Raw genomic sequence first — 6,718 nt, forward strand, 5'->3', positions numbered from 1 at the left:
AGCACACACCTGAGCTAAGCCCACACTCTTCCTGCATTCTGGGTCTGCAGTCAGATTTAGTGCTCCAGCCTGACAGCTGTCAATCTGCAAACTGACAGTGTCTTGTCAATTATTCTCCAATGACTCAATACCTGGTGCTGCACAAATGCTTGCTTCTGACATTAGTAATAATGGCATTAAAATAATACGCCTGTATATTCATGGAGTCCCTTCCAGTACACCATGTGGGAAAAAAAAAAAAAAAAAAAGTCTGTGCAGGATGAGTTCAACCCTCCCCCAAAAGCTCCTAGGTCTTCTAGGTAAGTGTCAAGGTTTCTAAGGTGTCCTTGTGCATGCCCCAAGGCTTCGTGTTAATCGGATCATTTTATTCTTTCCCCCAAACTCAGTGAAGTGTATATAATTGCTCCTATTTCGCAGATGAGAAGATTGAAGTTTTAAATCTTCCTATCAGTGTGACCTTGGACAAACCGTGTAGAGTTGCGGGCCTCCAATCTGATGTCAGGCCCTGAAAACAGTTTCCAGAACGCACAGTTGCATTTGACGACACAGGACACAGAATCCGTCCCATCCCCGAGGCCAAGGAGGCCAGGCATATGGCTCCCTATGGGGTCTCGCTTTTAGTCCAGGCCCAGGTCCCTGTTCCTGCGGCCTAAGTCCACTCAGGGCAGCCCGTTCCGCCCGGGAAGACACTGGCATGCGCGGGAGGGACCCGGCGCCACCTACTCCGGGCGTGGGCCGGCTAGGGCGTGTAGGGGCTGGGGGATCCAGGGCATGGCCGTGCCTGGAGTTCGTCCTCTCGGCGGAGGAAGCTGGGTCTGCACAGGCCCTTGGGACTGGCGGGGAAGGTCTTGGGCCGTGGGAGGGTCTCTACCAGATCCACGCTGACGGAATCTAGAGCCAGAGGGCGCCGCCGGGAAGGTCACCTAGACCCGCGGCCCGCCGGGCCTCCACGCGGCCGCCCTTGCCCTTCCGCCCCTCGCAAGTTCGAACCGCCCCTGGCTTCCAAATGCAGGTGCTCTGAACGCTCGAGCTAGGATCTGGGAGATCCACTCTGCGCCCGCCCTCCAGGCCTCCCCTACAAGCCCGCTGCCCCTCCAGGCCCGCAATGACCGTCCCTGGTTCACCCTTCCCGGGGCCAAGCTCTTAGGCCCAGCGCCCTCGCCCGAACCTCCCTCGATCGCCTCCCTGGCGACTTCCCAGGAGCGCGACCCGAGGCCCTGGGGACTCAGGCATAGCCCAGGCCCTTTCCGCTGCGCCTACCTCGGAGGCGGTGACGGCGGGAGCAGCGGCAGCTACGGCGGGGGTTGCGGCGAGGAGGCTGGGAGCGCAGCGAACGGGCCGAGGGCGGAGCGGCGCAGATCGCGGCGGCGCGGACACGCCCCAGCTCTGCGCGCCGGACCCCGAAGCTCCGCCCTCGGCTCCACCCCGGACAGCGCCCAGACCAGTCCCGGGGTCTTCTTCCCACTCGCGAGCGGCGCTCTCGCCCTCTGCGGCTCTGTGATCATGTGTGGCCGCGCGTAAAGGCCTGCGTGCACTCTGGCACGGGGCGATAGGGAGGCGTGGGTCTGACGTGCGTGAGGTGTGTGCGTGCGCGGGGACACGCGGGTCACTGTTGCAGCCTCTAGGCTGCTGGAAGCATTTGGGAAGAGGGGGAGGGGAGCTTCCGGCACACAGAGCGGTGGCCTAGGGACCTCAGCGGATAGTATCGCCGGAGTCGACGAGGCTGCGAGTCACTCGGAGGCCCAGTGGGGACACTGGGCTCTGGAAGTGGCGCTGTATAGGGCAGAGCGGCTACTGTCCCCTCTGCTCCAACCTTGGTTTCCGGAGCCTGCGACACGCCCGCGTGCGTCAGCGAATCAATTGCAAATTAAACTCTCCCGAGAGCCGGCTCCGCACTGCAAATTTGCGTGCAATCCTCCCTGGTTGTCAAAGCCTCTTTCCGCCATTTCCCAAGCATTTAAGAAATTAAAAAAGACAAAGTGGGTTTGTGAGACTGCTGAGTCTCGCTACGTGAGGAGGTCACGCGGGTTCTGGATGTCTGCTTTCCTGCAGTGTAGAGCGGGCGGTCACTTTTTCCCAGCCTGAGCACGTGGCCTCCTGCCCTGTTGAGCGTGCCACACCAAGACTAACCAAATCAGGCTTGGAGAGTTTGTGAAATCACATGTGAGTGAAGACTTCACACCCTTTGCCTTCTACTAACAGACATCCGAGGAGAATCCGGGCATTTAGGGTTCAGTAGAGGAGACGCCAGGTGGTTGCTCACAACCTGCTGCGGCTGAACAAGACAGTTGGGCATCGGCAGCCACTCTAGATTTAAAATGCTGTTCCATGGGCTGAAATTAGGGAACGAAGAGGCGTGGTGGCGCACGCCTTTAATCCCAGCACTGGGGAGGCAGAGGCAGGAGGATTTGTGAGTTCGAGGCCAGCCTGGTCTACAAAGTGAGTTCCAGGACAGCCAGGGCTATACTGAGAAACCCTGTCTCGAAAAACCAAAAATAAATAAATAAATAAAGGGAACGAAGAGAGAGAGAGGCCGAGGAGAGGGAATGTGAGGGGGCCTAAGCCCAAATCTAGTTAAGACTATGAGGGAAAACCCTTCAAAATAGAATGTAGTCAGACAGACAGCTCCTTGGTACAGGGCTTGCTTTGCATTAGAAAGAACCTGAGTTCAAGCCATAGCTTCCCAAGTCTACAGCTCTATCTACCTGGCAACAAACGCCCAGCCCATTCCCGGAGTAAAAACCAGGCAGGGAAAGCTGCTGAGTCACAGGGGCATACGGGAGGCAGAGTAGGAAGGACGAGACCTGGGGACACAAGATTTGTCTCCAAGAATCTTACACTTGACCCTGAGCCCTGATGCCCAGGGCTATGTGTCGTGAGTGGGCAGAAAGTCTGGCTCCTCGGAACTTCGCCCTGGGAGTCTTGGTATTAGTTTAAAATGAATGGAGATGCAGAGGACTGGTAAGGCACTTACCTAAGTCTCAGTGAGTGGCTTGTGTCACTTTTCCTGGGGAGACAGACAGCTATTTGCTGTAGAGAAGGCACAGATGACAGATTAAAGAATTCCACCCAAAGTCTACTTGGCAAGCCAGGGAGTGTGTTTAATTTATTTACAAGGTAACTCAAGGTAGCTAAAAAGATCACCCTAAAGGCCCCCAACTAACAAAACCTTGCATGCATCCCTGGGCCAGTGCATGACTTACCAGCAGCTCAAGAGTTCCATCTCCAGCAACTGTTGACTAGAGGGACCTCGTGAGTCTGATAGCTGAACTTCCCAAGCCATGTATGTTTTGGGTTTTGTTTGTTTGTTTGTTTGTTTTTAACTTTCTAGTGCTGAGGACTGAACCTGACTTTTATGAATCTCTTTCCTTCCAGAAGGGAAGGTTTTTTAATCCAAAGAATTAGCCACACAAGAAAGGCAAAGAAAAACAGCCAGAATAGGAGGAGACCTGGGAGCCCCTGGGATTGGAATCAAAGTGCACCAGCAATGTTATTCATTGATCTTTCTTCCCGGTCACAGCCTGCAGGGAAGGGAAAAGCAAGTCACCCTTTTTTTTTTTTTTTTTTTTTCTGCCCAGCCTCCCCTCCACGGAGCCTGCCAAAGCTGATTGGCCTGAGACAGAAAACCTGATCCAAGCCTGGCCAGTCGGGTTCTTACTTGCAGATTCAAATTAAGAAATCCAGAAGCTTTAGGGAAAACAGCAGGATGCCCTGAGTCTGCAAGCTCCTCGGGCAGGCTTGCATCTCTGTTGGCCCAGAAAAGCAAGCAGAACACTGTGCAGTTGCAAGACGCTTTGGGCTCATTTCCTCATGGACCCCCCTCCTGAGTTTGGGGTCCCCAGAGCTACTTCAGTTCCATGTGAGTCCAGAGATGTCTTGTTGACTTGTGGGGATGGGCCAGTCCTGACCATAGTTCTGTTGGGGATAAGAGATCCCTATGTCACTTTTGTCCTGACCATAGGTCTGTTGGGATAAGTGACCCTATTTCGCTTTTGTCTCATGCACAGGCTTCGTTGGAGCTGACAAGTGACATAGTCCTCCTGCTCTCTTTCCCCTGACTCTACGGAGGAATCACTGAGACCCTGGAGTTCTCTAGCTGTGAAAATAGACTAAAACCAACGATAGGGTTAAGATTAGCTGTGCAGCTAGTGTGCACCTGCATCTGGCCTCTCCTGCTGTTTGCCAGCTACCTGAGTAATGGGTTGCTTGCTTGCTTTCTTCCTTTCTTTCTTTTTGCCTAATTTATTTACATTGTATTTTCTTTTAGGTGCAAAATCAGTTGCAGTCTTCCTTTGCACACAACAAAGTAAACCATCCAGAGAGGATGCAGTTTTCTCTTAATAATGAAATGGTCTATGAGTGTGAGACTATTTTATTTCAGAGGCTGGATCAGAAGTTTACTGTATCCTTGGCTACATAATGACCTCAAACCCAGCCTAGGTTACCTGAAACCCTGTCTCCAAAAAAAAAAAAAAAAGTATTTTTTTTCTTCACCTTAGGGAAGTTCTTTCTTATACTAGGTCTTCTTCTTTTTTTTTTTAAGATTTATTTATTTATTATATGTAAGTACACTGTAACTGTTCTCAGATATTCCAGAAGAGGGAATCAGATTTCGTTACGGATGGTTGTGAGCCACCATGTGGTTGCTGGGATTTGAACTCTGGACCTTCGGAAGAGCAGTCAGCGCTCTTAACCACTGAGCCATCTTGCCAGCCCTAGGTCTTCTTTTAAAAAATTATATTTTAAGTTTTTGTTTATGTGTGCACAGGTTAAAAACCAGCTTGCAGGGATCAGTTCTTTCCCTTTTCCATGTGAGTCCTGGGGACTGAGGGAACAAAATGGCCCTCGGTCCTGACCCACCCCCATCATCTTCAGCCTGCTAAAGTGTCTTAGAGGCTTCCTATGAGGAAATCTTCATTCATAAAGTTAACGGGAGCAATTATAACGCTCTCCACATTACTGGAACCACAGTACTGACTGCTGGCAAGTTAGAGCAGGCCCAACAAGGGCGAGCGATGCCCATCCTATACACGGGGCCCTGTGAGTATATTCATTCTCTAAGGCATAGTCTTGGTATGTAGCTGGAGGCGAGTAACTCATCGTGATCCTCCTGCCTCAACCTCCTAACTGTTAAGATTATGGGTATGTACCATCATCCCCAGCAAAAATTATTTTTTAAAAAAGACTTACTTCTTTTACACTAAGGATGTTGCCTTTATGTCTGTGTGCAACATGCATGCCTGGTGCCCCTGCAGGTCAGAAGAAGGCGTTGGATCCCTCAGAGCTCTGGATGGTTGTGAACTATCATGCAAGTGTTAAGAATTATGAACCAACATGTGGGTGTTAGGGATTGAACTCAGGTCCTTGGCAAGAGCAATCAGTGCTCTTAACCACAAGGGTATATCTCCACTCACTTTGGTTTCTTGAGACAGGGTCTCTCTCTATACTCCTGGCTGCCTGGAACTCACTATATAGACAGACCAGGCTGGCCTCAACTCATAAAAATCCTCCTGCCTCTACCTCCTGAGTCCTAGGATTCAAGGCTAGCAGGATTTTTTGTTTGTTTGTTTTGGTTTGGTTTTGGTTTGGTTTGGTTTTTGGTTTTTTGAGATAGGGCTTCTCTGTGTAGCCCTGGCTGTCCTGGAACTCACTCTGTAGACCAGGCTGGCCTCGAACTCAGAAATTCTCCTGCCTCTGCCTCCCAAGTGCTGGGATTAAAGAGATTTTTTTTTTAAATCTATTTTCTTGGGGCTGAAGATGGCTCAGTAGTTAAGAGCACTTCCTGCTCTGCCAGAGGACCTGAGTTCAGTTACACACACACACACACACACACACACACACACACACACACTTCAGGCAGCTCACACCCACCTGTCATCCAGCTGGAGAGGATCTAATGCCCTCTTCTGGTCTCTGTAGGTATCTGTACCCATGTGACACACATTCACAACCCCTACACACACACATGTATATACATAAATAATACAAAATAAGAATAAATTGTTTTCCTGAAGTGTGGTTGGCATATTAAAAGCTATACATGTTTAATATATAGATTTCCATGACATTAGATACAAATACCCAGGAAACCATCTATCTCCATCAACAAGCTGTACAGATGCCAGCCACATCCCTACATTCCCTTGCAATGACTGATCTTAGGGACAAGAAAGAAAGATTGCTCAGCCATTAAGAACTCTGGCTGCTCTTGCAGAGGACCCAGCACCCACATATTGGCTCATAAACACCTGTAATTTCAGCTCCATGTAATCTAACACTCTTCTGGCCTCTGAGGGTACCAGGCAAGTATGTGGTACATCTACATACATGCAGGCAAGCATTCATACACATAACATAAAACTAAAGAAATCTTTTGAAAAACAATTTCTTTAATTATTATTAGGGGAGGGGGCTACAGTGAGAGATTATATGGAGTCAGTTTACTTCTCTAGGTTCCAAAGACTAGTTAGGCTCCCATAGCAAGCATCTCTACCCACTAACCAATCTCTCCTGGCCTTCTTTTTAAAAAAGATTTATTTATTTGTTTGTTTGTTTATTTATTTAATGTATATGAGTACACTGTAGCTGTCTAAAGACACACCAGAAGAGGGCATCGGATCCCATTACAGATGGTTGTAAGTCACCATGTGGTTGCTGGGAATTGAACTCAGGACCTCTGAAAGAGCAGTCCGGTGCTCTTAACCTCTGAGCCATCTCT

At 49.9% G+C, this 6,718-nt stretch overlaps 1 protein-coding gene and 1 long non-coding RNA gene across 4 annotated transcripts in view; one reads left to right on the plus strand and one right to left on the minus strand.

The window, feature by feature from the left end:
* The window catches only part of Vdac1 (voltage dependent anion channel 1), a 30,900-nt gene extending 27,864 nt beyond the window's left edge, over nt 1-3,036 (minus strand). The window contains exon 1 of one of the 2 annotated variants that reach the window (XM_085830028.1): nt 2,975-3,036. The gene's annotated coding sequence lies outside the window, so the exon portion shown is untranslated. Of the gene's footprint in view, nt 1-1,260; nt 1,538-2,974 lie in introns of those variants that run through there. The other variant, XM_085830027.1, reaches the window with a different exon arrangement.
* LOC147001524 (uncharacterized) lies at nt 1,478-4,446 on the plus strand. 2 transcript variants are annotated; one of them, XR_015045068.1, is made up of 3 exons: nt 1,478-1,579; nt 3,579-3,859; nt 4,008-4,446. It is a non-coding gene; the product is annotated as an uncharacterized LOC147001524 (long non-coding RNA). The 2 variants fall into 2 exon arrangements; XR_015045067.1 differs by having other exon boundaries at nt 1,542-2,163.
* Nucleotides 4,447-6,718: the final 2,272 nt, after the last annotated feature.

This window comes from Mus caroli, unplaced genomic scaffold, assembly GCF_978045245.1.
Source record: "Mus caroli unplaced genomic scaffold, Mus_caroli_1 scaffold_13, whole genome shotgun sequence".
NCBI lineage: Eukaryota > Metazoa > Chordata > Mammalia > Rodentia > Muridae > Mus > Mus caroli.